Source organism: Chenopodium quinoa, unplaced genomic scaffold, assembly GCF_001683475.1.
Source record: "Chenopodium quinoa cultivar QQ74 unplaced genomic scaffold, ASM168347v1, whole genome shotgun sequence".
In the NCBI taxonomy this organism is placed as follows: Eukaryota; Viridiplantae; Streptophyta; class Magnoliopsida; order Caryophyllales; family Amaranthaceae; genus Chenopodium; species Chenopodium quinoa.
This window is the reverse complement of record NW_018742287.1, coordinates 2,062,465-2,076,846: the sequence shown is the minus strand read 5'-3', so window position 1 is coordinate 2,076,846 and position 14,382 is coordinate 2,062,465. Positions and strand designations below refer to the sequence as shown.

At 35.8% G+C, this 14,382-nt stretch overlaps 1 long non-coding RNA gene across 1 annotated transcript; it reads right to left on the bottom strand.

Moving 5' to 3' along the window:
• Nucleotides 1–1,736: 1,736 nt before the first annotated feature.
• On the bottom strand, nt 1,737–2,932 carry LOC110684863. The gene is made up of 2 exons (XR_002503880.1): nt 2,656–2,932; nt 1,737–1,954 (listed from the first exon to the last, which is right to left on the bottom strand). It is a non-coding gene; the product is annotated as an uncharacterized LOC110684863 (long non-coding RNA).
• Between the last annotated feature and the right edge of the window lie 11,450 nt (nt 2,933–14,382).

Here is a 14,382-nt window from a genome sequence, read left to right as displayed (position 1 = left end):
AAACATGGAAAGTATTGTGAAACTATGACTCTGGAATTCGACACTAAAATTCGGCACTAATTATACTTCGCCTAACTTTAGCTATTGTTAAAGTCTTTGACATTGACACCAATACCAAATATACTCCATATTAATACTGTGTCAAACAATATTCATGATAATTCAAGGTATAATAGGTTACTCATCATAGATTTAATTATCATATGTCAAACTATAGTCAATAAGTATTTGCAACCCACTGAAAATAAAAACTAATCTGAGTACCATAATTAAAGTTCTCTGCCATGTTTTACGCATAGTAGATCACTATTCCGTATAAAATAAAACGGAGAAAACGCTTAATCGCATACCCCTTAATGATACAATAGTGGATTATTAGAACTTAAAACTAAAAAGGAATTTAATACTAGAAGATCCAATTAGTTTGTTATATCACACTACCAAAATTCATTAATTGCGGCAAAGAGACGGTGCGTGAAGTATTACCTAACTAATAAATTATAGTCGTTATAATCATTAAATTCTAGAAGATTTAATTAGTTTGTTATATGATACAATTATGTGTAATATATTAGGCATATGGCAACATTAATGGGACATATGGTAACAGACTATTGTCGTTGCCATAAGTCTTTTTTCTAGTAGTGTGTGTGAGGTGCCTTGACCCATTGATACGCTAATGTGTGATGTGTGCAAGGTAGTGCACACTTGATGCTGCGGCTAGTATGCTATGTGCTGCGTTTTTTGAGCAATAGGCTGCGGTTTGTGCGGCACTAGGGGCAGCAAGCCAGCCACGCTAGCAGGCTACCCACAAGCTGCCAGCGCCAGCAGGCGTGGGGTGCGCTGCTGGCTGGGCAGGCCAGCACCCTAGGCAAGCTATCCACGGCCCTTGGTGCCTAGCAAGCCTAGCCCCGTGGCTTTAATGCTAGGCACTTGGGCATGTGGTGGGCTATCATTTTGCGTAATTGGGTCGTTTTAATTATTTATTTAATTATTTTAATGAGGCTAGGCCTCGGTTCCTCCGACACTTGCAAAATAATTTGGCAAAATATGGGTTAACCGACTTAATTAATAAGATTACTTAAGTTGGATGCGGAATTTAGTGGGAGTTTCATTAATTACTTGAACTTATTGCGTCTTAATCACATAAAATGATAAACAACTTTGACTAGTTTTAATTAGGCATGTTAATCGGATTAACCACCTAAGTTAGTTACTAGTTTGCACGTGTTATGCATTGTTACTTGTTTTTCGTTGTAAAATGCATGGGCCATTCACAAACAGTGAATTGATGAATGGAATGTATATTATTTCACAGGTTTTGAGAAAATGGCAACTAGTGTGGCCCGACTAGGATAGTAAATACGGATTGCGATCCGTTACGTATTTTTGTAAATCTAAATATTGTCTGCGTACCGTTACGTATTTTTGTACCTTAATATTTAGATTAATCCTAGTCGTAGCACTAGACGAAAAAGCTAATTTGGCACCGGTTCAAACCCCCCCTAAGGCACCCGTTTTGAACCGTTGGGGATTTGAGGGGTGTCAAATCCCCAAAAATTTGGCACCGGTTCAAAACTGGTGCCAACTAAAGCAATTGGCACCGGTTAACCGGTGCTAACTACACACTTTGGCACCGGTTAACCGGTGCGAAATGTTAATGCGCGCTGTTTTTTTTTTTTAATTTAAACTTCAATTGGCACCGGTTAACCGGTGCCAAATACGCCTTCAAACAGTAAAAAAAAAATATATTTCAGCATAACATTTATTCATCAATCCAATTTATACATTCAATCCAAAACTTGAAATCGAACAAGCTAAGGCTATATTCATCAAAATAAATTGTTTTTTTTTTCAGTTTATTAAAAAAAACTGAAAAATTGCTGAAAAATAAATTACAATCCAAAACCCAGAAACTTCGAACATCAACTCAGCAAATTCACGTCCTTCAAATCTGCATCAATTGAAACAATAAAATCAGATAAATTCAACAAAAATCGAACAAATAAACCCACAAAATCGAACATAAAAACCCCAAAAAAATCGGAAATCAATAGAACAAATTAACCAAAACAATCGAACAAATAACCCCAAAAAATCGAACAACGCACTAAGATTCAACCCAGATAAATTCAACCAAAAAAACAAAATATAAATAGAACAAATAAACCCAAAAAAATCGAAATACAATCGAACAATTAAACGCAAAAAATCGAACACAAATCGATCAATTAAACCCCATTAAAAACGAACGATTAACCCAGATAAATTCAACCAAAAAAACAAAAAATAAATAGAACAAATAAACCCCAAAAAATCGAAAACAAATCGAAGAAATAAACCCAAAAACACGAACAAAAAACGATCAAATAAACCCCTTAAAAACGAACGATTAACCTAGATAAATTCAACCAAAAAAAACAAAAAATAAACAGAACAAATAAACCCCAAACAAATCGAAAAAAAATTGACAAATAAACCCAAAAAATCGAACAAAACTCGATCAAATAAACCCCTTTAAAAACGAACGATTTCACACAAAAACTCCCTCACAAATTCAACCCACAAAACCCATAAACCTATAATCGTGAAAAACCCTGAAATCGTGAAAACCCAGCCAAAATTGTGAAAAACCCAAAACCCAGAAACCCTAACCTCAAATTTGACGGCAGCGGCTTGGTTGTTGTGTTGGCTGTTGTGCTTGGTTGGAGAGAGAAGAACAGAGATGAGAGATGAGATCAGAGATAAGGAATTGAAGGAGAGAGGCATGCATGCATTCAGATTTCAGAGATAAGGAATTTCAGAGAGCTAAGAGAGAGAATGAAAAATAAACTGAAGAAGAAATGAAGTTGTTAAAACCCAGAAACTCGGCATATATAGCTTTGTTTTAAACTCGTTTTTTTTTTTTTTTTAAATAATCAGTTGGCACCGGTTAACCGGTGCGAACTCTATTCTTATTTTTTTTTAAAAAAAATTAATCAGTTGGCACCGGTTAACCGGTGCAAACTCTATTCTTTTTTTTTTTTTTTTAAAAAAATACAGTTGGCACCGGTTTGAACCGGTGCTAATTAGCGTAATTGGCACCGGTTCAAGTAAGAACCGGTGCCAACTCTGAAATTTTAACTCGCGCTCGTTTTAGTTGGCACCGGTTTTCATGAACCAGTGCTATAGGGAGGGTGCCTATTTAGTTTTTTCTACTAGTGTAGTAACTAGTAGTTGCATATTTGGTGGAGATGTCTCGAAGACGACATTTCTAAGAAGACAAGCCAAGAAGTTGCATCAAAGACCCATGGAGATTTGAAGACTCAAGGGGTCATGCTAGTTGTCAAATGCATCTTTTACTTATGTTCTATATATATACAATTGTGTTTATATATGATTTAATGGTATGATCGATGCATGTTTAGGATTTCAAATGTTGTGATGATTAATTAAGTTCACTTAAATCAACCAACATAGAAACCCTAGGTCCCTATAATATTGAGCCAAATTTGTCATTCCAAGAACAACACTTACCGAACTAATGCGTGTAGTGATGGGCTACGCCAAAGCGAGGCATCACTACTCTCCTAGGAACATAAGGTATACTAGGTATACAAGTTGGTCTTGGTTAAGCTCAATGATATCAGTAAGGAATCCTTAGATGTCGTGGAAATGGAGATAAAATGTCATGGAAGCATTAGATGCGACGTTTTATCGAACCAAGAGTAGCTTAGAGCTATTAGAAATTGGATTGATTACCTTAAAATATTAAGTGTTAAGACAAGCCAAAGCATTCTTAATCACTTTTTGATATTTGGGATCTTGGAATCATTTTATTCTCACCTAAAAGGGACAAATACTAATGCGTGGATAAGACGCGTAATAAGATTGAAATTTTGCATGTATGCTTTGAATTTCAAACTTATTATGTTATGAACTTGATAAATGGTTATACTTTGCACTAATATTTGTAGAATTCTAAATCAAATTATACTGTTTTCAATGATTAGTAAAGGAAATCTTTTGAGAATGGTTCTCAAGGAAAGAAAAGGCATTTCTAAAATACAAATTCTCATAATTGACTTTTATGACCAAAGTCCGAAAGGACGGTTGGACATCATGTATTCAAAATACTAGGTAGTTTTGATGAACATGAAGTATTGAGTTGAAAAACTCAAATTGTCAATAGTTGACAACCAACATATCTTTTTGCTTCATACACTAATGAATACAACTCATTGATGTAGTAATTCAAGTACGAATTGAAGGAAAAGATGGAACTTTGTTTCACGGCACATTAGATGCTTAATTATTCCTAACAAGGTGTAAAAGTCAAAACACTTAAAGAAATGGTTTTTAAAGTTATAAGATGATGTATGATAAGAAATATAGGAAACAAGGAACAAAGAAAAGGGATAAGATTCTTTTTCTGCCTAAGAGTTCATGTTATCGTAGTTAAACTTAGCAATTTATCTTCACAGGTATTAGATACTGCTTGAGTATTCCACTTTGGAAGTGACCTCAAACCATTAAATTTAAGCTAAGTTATTGACTTACAAGCTTAGAATGAAGCAAGTAGTGCTACATCAGTTGTAAGGTCATTTGTTCTCTTAAAAGACCTTTTAAGCTAAGCCTGGAACAAATAATGGTTATTATGTTCCATAATCAGCAAGTGATCCGTTTACACACGGAAAGACTCACATTCAAAGTAAAATAGAAATAGTTGCGGGTTTTATTTGATTGGCATGGTTGTCTAAGCCATGAGTCAAGAATGCTGGATTATAAACAAACATTTCCCTAACATGAAAACTCAAAAGTTCAAGTCATGAACATGATTTGTGTTCCAAACATCTTTAGCAAAGTCACATCGACAAGAACATACTCAAGGCTCTTTTAGATAAAATCTTGATAGTTGATCGATTCGGAATCGTTCTAAGACAAGCAAGTCTTACTTGTTGAAATCGACAAAGAACGGAGCTATTGTGCTTGGTATAGACAATAGACTCCGAAAGCTAATTCCATTACTTCAATGTCTCACAAGAATTTGAAAGAATATGGCTATATTCATCAAATGTGAACAAATTGGACCTGGAGTAGCTCAAAAGTTCAATGAAGTTTAGAATCGACTTGGCAAGATATCAAAACATCGAGCGTTGTTTGCTTGAGCCAAGAGTGATCATATCAAAGTTATGAAATCGGAATTTCATAATTAGCTCCACAAAGAATATAATATGTCTTGACGGAGATCACGATGCCATTTAGAAATGACTCGAATGATGATGGATCACATCACTTCCTATAAAGTTCTTAAAGATTTGCACAAAATGACTAGTGTTACATTAAATAGAAAAATTGTCGAAGCTATGAAAGGACACCATATTTAGTTATGGATAGAAATAGTTTCTACCGTCTTTTCAAGTATATGTCTAGGGCTCTTTGCTCAGTGGGAGCTCACCGGCTCAGTGAGAGCTAAGTGACGTAGTGGGAGCTCAGTGGCTCAATAAAGGCTAAGATAGCTTAAGTGGGAGCTAACTGTTTCCTTCACAATGAACTTTTACCCAAAGACAATATACATGTCTCTTTGTAAGCATTCAAGTGAGACTACGAGCATTACCTCCACAACCTAATTGAGAACATAGTATTTGTTGCACTAAGTGGTGTCTTTGTGGAAAGTAACACATTTCCAAAACGAAAAGTGGAGGAAAATGGAACTCGATGTCCATCGAGATTAGCAACAAACTCAAATTGAGAATCTTCGAACACTTTAGAAGGGCTTTGTGAGAATGATTGATCAAGAATACTCAAAGGATTTTACAAGTGCCTTAAATGAGAATTCAGTACTCACAAAACTTTAGAAGTGTTGGAGTAAGATCAATACAATCAAGGGCTTTAAAAGCACCTTGAAACTCAGTGTTTGATGCAATTATCCCGTATCGGTATAGAATTCACCAAAGACTTGGATTGAATCCTATAAATTACTATTAAGTTAGAAATAAACCTAAGACTTACAAGCATACTATTTACCATTGGATGGTAAGGGAATAATGTCTTGTAAATTAGCTACGACAAATCCAAATTTCGAATAATGGTTAGAGGCCATAAAAATCCGAAAAAGACTCCATGTTTGAAAATCATGTTTGAAACTTGATTTGCATGAAGGGTGAAAGACCCATCAATCGCAAATAATTTTTCAAGGAGAAAACTAACAAATGTGGAAATGCATATGCATGCATAGCGAAATTGGTTGAAAAGAATACAATTAATTCACCGCGTTAATTTTAATAAAAACCTATTCACCAATAGGAACGCTTAAGTCTTTTTGTGATTATTCTAGAAAAATTGTGCATATTAAATATGGCAAAATAGATAACGAAACCGCCTTCATAAAATGGGATTTTGGAAGAGACTATGGATATAGTCTAAGGGTTTTGTAATTCTAAATAATGCTAGATTTGAAAGCAAGCTCAAGAAATCCATTGTGGGATTAACTGAAGCATTGCATGTAGGAATTGGAACGTGTATTCTCATAAAGTTAATAAAAGGTTTGGTTTATGGAGAAACATAGAAATTCTTATGGATAAGAAGTTTAGTGGGAGCAAGAGTCGATCTTGTAAGGTCCAACAAGAAATTTACGAACTCTATTGTGAAATGACTGTCAAATGCTAAATGCTTAGATTTGAAAGGATTTTTGACAATGGACCAAGAAAAATGCGATACTTAGTACATAGTGGGAATTAAGATCTATTGGATAGACTTAATGAAATGTTTAAACGAGTAGAGGAATTTACCGTGTTAAACATGAAGGACTTTGAAAGGCTTTTGACCCATATGTATAAAACTAAGTAAATGTTTGAACTAAGTATAAGCTAGGCAAATACTAAGTCAAACAAGAAAGACTCTAGTAGAGACTTTCAACCGTATCACATAGCAAACAATTTAGCAAGACTCGGTGAAACTGGATGAGCTAAAAGGTCACATGAATGGAATAATATTGGGAATAATTCTGCAATTGAAACCATCATGTATGCTATGATATGAAATCGTCACTCAACTTACATTCTTAGAGCATGAGAAGTATAAAATACCAATCAATTTAAAATCTAAGTGATGGATCGTTAGATTATGATCAAGAAAAGTCCAAAGTACTTTGATAAGTAAAGGGGATAAGTTCTTGACGCATGGAAACAAATGTAATTTGAGAATTGATGTTGCAAGCACATCCTTAGCAAGGATTAGATCCTTAATAAGGAAGCCGTTTATAATCACGAGATGGAATGCGTCGTGGCTTGAGAATGGTAACATGGACGTGCATCCATGTATAATGTGTGGAAATTTAAGGTAAATTTTCATAATCACAAGTGATTAGGGTCTACCAAATCATTGTGAGCCATTTGGAATGAAATCCGAGCATAGCACCATCAGAAAGTCTACTGAAATATATGTTGAGAATATTGTTGCCTGAAAGGCAATAATAAGAAAGTTTTTCAATGGAAAGTTCGTTGTCGAACGTTGATGATTGTAGTTTTTCAAGTTGAAAGATCTCAAACCATGAAAATGAGTGGGAGCCATCACTTGGACAATAAATCCTAAATCACATGTAATCTATAACACTCTCAAATTTTATCACCTTATTATAAAAGTGTTCGATAATGAAGATGCTAAGATTTGCAAAGTAATCATAGCTAAACCTATGCAATAAGTGAACGACAACATTCACCAGAATTGCATGAAAGAAATCAAGCATATTAAAATTGGGTGTGATTTCTATAAATGTTTCGTGAAGAGTATTACTCTTGAAACATTTGAGGAAAACCATTTATTATAAGATGACGCGTTGAAAAGTTTCATAGTGGAATAAAATTTTACAATAATTCCACAAACTATTTAATTGTGGTTTAGAATTAAATAATGAGTCCATTTGATTTTTGAGAATATTCAAAACAGGGTACCAAGATAATGTCTTGGATAAAGAAACACCTGTTAAGTGCACATTGAATATTTCAATCGAAAATTATCCCTAATCAAGGTCATTTAAACGATGGACGATTAATGACCACTTGAGATTAGTGTGTAGTATGATTTATAGCACCGTTTCTGGTGCTACGAGGACATGATTGTCATAAATCATTTGCACAAGTATTGGTTTAGAACTATACCGGATCGACCTATGAGAATACTTTAAGAGATATAAAATCGTCATAAGTATATTTCTCATTATAGCTATTGGAACGTTTTTCCTCGACCATGAGTATTGTAAGTTCTCTTGTTTGAGCACTAGTCTGTTTTGATGTTGTGAAATGTCTGCCGTAAAAAGGGATTATAACGGCAACACTCGGGCGGCTAGGTCCTCTTAGTAAGGGAAGCTAACAATGCAAGACTGGGAATGTCCCCGTATTAACAATAGGGAATATGTCTTTGTTGTTTACAAGGCCTCTCGAAGAACGAGACTGTGAAAATGCATGGCCGTGCTCAGATGGATTTTAGAAATCATTTGCTTATTGACAGTCAAACTCGGAAATCGAGAAACACTTCTGGACGTAATAAGGATGAAAAAGAATCTTACCTTATAGTTCATGAAGAGACATTAAACAATATAGGAAAAGGGCTATACACTAATTGCACGCTTGTCCGGAAGGACAAGTGGGAAATTGAAAGGAATGGTGTCCTTAGCTTCCAACAAGTGTATTATTCCGATAGAGGGTTCGGAATTATTAGAAAGCTAATTCAGTGAGGTCTAGTGATCGGAATGCCTAGGTGGAGGCCGCTTCCGATCAGTAATATTAATGTATAATTAATGTTACGGCTTAATCTTGACTGAACCCTTTGGGTCGCACCCAAATCGAATAACCGATCCGAGACGACGAATCAATCTGAAGGATTAGACGAGTCATTAGAGTATTACAAACAAAGACGTCGGATGTCAAGCTTAGAGCGTTGAAACCGAGCGTCGCAAGTCGAGTCGAGTTTAGAATTCGACGAGACGGAAAATCAAGCAAGCGAAAAGTTCGAGCTAGGTCGTAGCCTTGCATTGGCCTAGCCATGCAAGTGCTAGGCTAGCGTAAGCTACCAAGGGCATCGCAAAGCATGCCGCAAGCCTAGCACGCATTATGTGCTAGGCCAAGCATGCTACCATGGCTGGTGCTGCTGGCCGTAAGCATGCTAGTGTGCTAGTGTGCTGGGCCACGCACCTAGCCGCAAGCAATGCAGCAGCAGCGCACTCGCTAGCACGAGCATCGCAGCAGCGTACTATGCATGTTGGGCTATGCGTGCTTGCTAGCGTAGCAGCACCAAGCAGCAGTGCCTAGCCACGCCTCTCGCATAGCAACACGCACCAAGCAGCAGCATCGCAACAACGCATGCGTGGCCTGCTAGCTGTACGCATGCATATGCTGGCTGGCTGGCTGCCCAGCCTTGGTGCTAGGCGCCAGCTGGCAGCCTTAGCACCCAAGGCAGGCTGCTAGCCAACCATGTGGCGTGGTCAACCCGGTCAAGGGAGGGGACCATTTGCTTGGTGTTTGGCTTAGGGAGCTAGGATTTTTGGTCCCCCCTTTTGGTGTCCTCACCAACCCTTGCTCTCCATATGACACTTGGAGCTTGTTGATTGCTTTGCATTTTAAATTGTTTTTTATTAAAATAAATTGGTGGAAAAATGCAATTCTCCCTCATTGATGGGAGAAGGGAGATCAAGGCTCCCTTCCCTATAAATACCCAAGTTTTGGGTTTGGGAAAAATTACTTGAGTTGAACTCAATAAGGCATCTCATCATTAGTGAGAAAACCTTTAAGTTCGTAATACTCTAGTTTTATTTGGTCAAGTCCCGACTAACCTTCGGGATAAAGACCGCTCAGGTCGGGTCGAGGGTGGGAGCCGTCGGAGGCCTTCGCACTTGTGAGGTTAAGCTTTCAATTAAGAGCTCGTTATTGAGCGAAGCACGCTTCGAGGGTAAGATCGTCTTTTCTCTTTCTCTCTCTTTTGTTGTTTAATTATGTGATTGCATGTTTAGTTGCTTTAATTAGTGGGCGGGTCTTGGCGGGTTTCTCTTCCGCGTAGTGTCGGACACTACGAAACCCAACAATATTAATCTAAAGCCAAATTATTAATTATCTTATTAGGCGTCATTTCAAATACAAATTCTCTTTAAACCTGCAAAAAAGGGGCGTGATTAAGCAATAGCAATAAATCATGAATAATTAAGCAACATATGATTAAATAACAATTATCATCAAAACATCGTCAATAGTAAGATCTTAGGCATGATACTAAACGGATTAATAACAAATCCTAGCATGTCACTAATAACAAAATCAAAGCGTTATCCTAAACATGATACTAGAAATCATAATAACATCCTAACATGATACTAGAAATCATCATAAGCATTCTAAACATGATACTAGGAATTAAAATAACATCCTAAACATGATACTAGGAATTAAAATAACATCCTAAACATGATTTCTACTCCAAAATCAAAAGAATAATAAAGAGGGTAATCGAATTACTCACTTTGATGCCTCAACCTTCTTGCTATTTAAACAATACACACTTTAGTAAACTTCAAGAAAGTTAAATCAATAAATTAAATAAATCAAATATGAATTGAAATTTATATTTGGGACAACCCTCAGAACTATCAACCTTTCACGCCGAGGTCGAAGGCAACGTCGAGGATCGCCTGGAGTATTCGAATCTCGTGAATGAGGTATTGTGACTGATTTGGGAGAATATTGATAGGTGTCATTTATGTCACTATTTTTTCGGAGTTTCTAGTTAGTTTTTCATTGTTTTGATATCTTTTTACTTGGTTTTATTAAGGTTTTATTTCATTTGTCGTGTTTGCATGTGAAATGTCATTGTTGATCAATTTTGGCTTTTCTTGCATATTTTTGGTTTCTTCTTGCATTAGATTAAACTTTATTGGTTTATTCTTATGTTTAGGAACACTTGGATAAGCTCATTGCTCAAGATTGAAGAAATATAAAACACAAAAGAACAAGTAAGGAAGAAATTAAATGTGCACTTGATTTGCAAAGATTGAACTTCAAACAACTATATCTTTTGATCTACAAAACATTTCTGAGTAATTTCAATTGGATATGAAATCTTATCTCAAGATCTTTCCAACGACAGGTCATATGCTCAATTCCAATGTAAAACGAGGGAGTTATGTTCGTTTGAAGCTAAGCAGTATTGTCTAGCGCGAAGGAGCGGGCGCGTAGTCTAAGAGGAGCACCCGCTCCAAAGTTTTCGAAACGATTCTGCTTCTCACTATTGCAGTTCCTATACGTGCAGCTCGACTTTTTGCGGAGCTTCCTAGGTGATTTAGTAAGGGGTATAAATAGATTTTTTGCTCATTTTAGAGGAAGAATTCATTTTTTCAGTAGTTTTAGGTTTTTAGAGAGAGAAACTCTCAAATTTTGGAGAGAGAAAGTGAGAAACACAATTGTTTTCATGGATTTTGAATAATCAAAGGAGGAATTTGATGATTTGAAGATCTCCATTTTATATTAATGAGCATTTCTTACTCTCTCTTCTCTTTATGCTTTATTTAATTGCTTTCATCATATTTGAGTAGTTTCCCTTCTACTAGGTGTTGAGTGAAGATTTGTAATGATTAATTGAGTTATTTGAGATGAATTTGATGATAATAGTGTGATTAAATTGATTGAATTGATGATGGCATGTTGTTTGTTTTTGATTGGATTGATCTCCCATGATAGCAAACTTAATTGCATATTGGTTCTAGTTTGACAAGGGATTGTGAATTAGAATTGATATATTTCATTGCATTTTGGGTAAATTTCTTCTATGCACCTAGTCAATGAGGGATCTAGGCTAGGAATTTGAGAGATTACTTTTGAGTGTAGTTGATTCCCATTTTAATTCTTTCTTTGCATGATTGATTATCATATGGATTCTCATTAGCTTATTAATTGTTCGAAGTAGACCTTTTCCCCTAGTAGACTTTATCATACCTTGTTCTTTATATGTGTTTTAGTGTAGTTGTAGTGTCCTCTATCTATAAACCGACTTCGGCGTAGTTTAAGCATTAGATCAAGAAAAATCTAGCATTACTTTTCCTTGTGGTTCGACTTCGAACTTACCACTAGACTTGTTTAGGGGTTAGTCTTAGGATTTATAATTTATTTGACCGTTAGGAGGTTAGTCAACGACCTAATTCTCCCGCGTTCAAAATGGCGTCGTTGCCGGGGAACGGTGTCAATGCTTGATTGTTTTTTATTGCTTGAGTCTAGGTCTTTGTGTATACTTTTGTTTTTATTTTATTTTTTTAATTTATATTTTGTTTGTTTGATTGTTTTTGTTAAAAAAAATTAAAAAAAATGGCATGTTTCTCATTTCCTCAATATGATAATGAACCTTTTTGTGACTAGTTCAATAGGCTTGAGGGATTTGTAGATCATAATTGTTGTAGTCTTTAGGAGGCTTGTGAGATTTTTTATTTTAGTTTGAATGAGCAAACAAGGGATATTGTTGAAAGCATGTAATGGTGAATTTAGAGCATTATCAATTGATGATGCTTGGGATTTTTATGTATGGTTTGCTAGGGATGTTTATAATAGGGGTAATCATGTTTCTAATATTAATGTGCAATGTGTCGATTCTTCTACTGTTAGCATGAATTCCCATGATTTGTGACATGATCCCATTAGTGAACCTAAAACAAATGATTTCAACTCTATTTCCCCTATTGTTCATGATGATGAGATGCATTCCAATGTTGATGAGCATGGCGTGTTTCAATATTCTTCATTATTTAGCATACCTTCTTGTGATGTACCTTTTTCTCCCAATAATGATTCTTATATGCTTGATTGTGCCCCTTCTCCCCATGATGATGATTATACTCATCCTTCTAATATTGATGCTTACAATCTTGGTTGTGATCCTTCTCCCCTTGTTAACCCTCAATTTTCTTCATCTTGTGAGTCTCTGATTGATTATTTTGAACCCCTTATTAGGTGTGTTGAGCTTGATTCTACTTTTGGGCCAAGTAAGGAGTTGTTTTTTAATTCTATGAGAAGTCAATTGGATATGATGAATAGGAGTGAAGAGCGTATTGAGAAGGTAATAAGGAGAAAGGAAGAGCTAGAAAGCCAATTGTCATCTGTGTTGCATGATCTTGAATCTTCAAATCCCATGTGTGTATTGAAGATGATGATGATGATGTTTTTGTGCAATCAAAAGAGTGTGAGGAAGACAATAGTGAGCTTTTGAGTGAAGGAAAGAGAGTTGAGAATGAATTAAATGATGATTTTGTGAATCCAAACCCCCTTTCTTATTTGGTGAAGTGCATGTTTGTGATTCTTCTATTCATGAGTATTTGGACTCATTTGAGGTTATGTCCCATATATTTTGTGAGGTGTAAATGGAAAACCACAGCCTTGAGTGAGTTCATTGAGAATGCTTCATGGGAAAGAGATGAGTTTGAGATGAATTTGCATTCATTCATGCATGGTTTTGAGATCTTGGGCTTTGAGATTTATAAGGGAAATGTTGTTTATCGTCGTGATAGGGAAGATGAGGTTGTTTCTCTTGGAGATCGGTTGTTTGAGGGAGATGTAGATCATGAGTGTTCTTCTTTTGAGAATTCAATGAATAATTATCATTCCCTTATTAGTGTTGTGAGGCAAGGTGGTGAAAAATAGATCATTTGTGAGACCATCTCTCCTATCCCCCCACCTCATCATATTCATTTTCAAGAAAATTTGATCATATTCCCTCCTATCCCATGTCACTCCCTTCTTTTCTCAAAGAGCCTATTAGGGACCCTCCTTCTATTTGTGATATTCAAGCTCCCCACTCATCGATTATTGAGGAAAAGGGTGATTTTTCCACAAAAAAACATTTTGAGGAGAGTTTGCCTTACTTTTCTTTTTCTTATTCTTCTTCTTCATCTTCATCATCATCATCATCTTCTTCTTCTTCTTCTTCTTCTTCTTCTTCTTCTTCTTCTTCTTCTTCTTCTTCTTCTTCTTCTTCTTCTTCTTCTTCTTCTTCTTCTTCTTCTTCTTCTTCTTCTTCTTCTTCTTCTTCTTCTTCTTCTTTCTTCTTATTTTGTTGAATTTTCTTTTGATTCTTCTTCTTTTTCTTGGCATCTCTCTCCTCATTTGCGTGCACTATCCTTGTTGCACGTCATCTTCCCGTCATTTTCCTACCTTCTTTCTTATGAAATGTGTAGTAGTGCATTTGACAAGCTCTTGCGATCGCTGCAATATTATATGGTCAAGCTTGGACCTTAAGCAAGCCTTTCTCGGGAAGTAACCCGTGTTTTATTGCTTTCATTCTCTTTTCTTTTTAGAATAGGTTTTGACTGATGGAAATGTTTTTGTGCTTTGTGCTTTGTGCTAGGTACATAACTTGATATATTCTTATGCATTG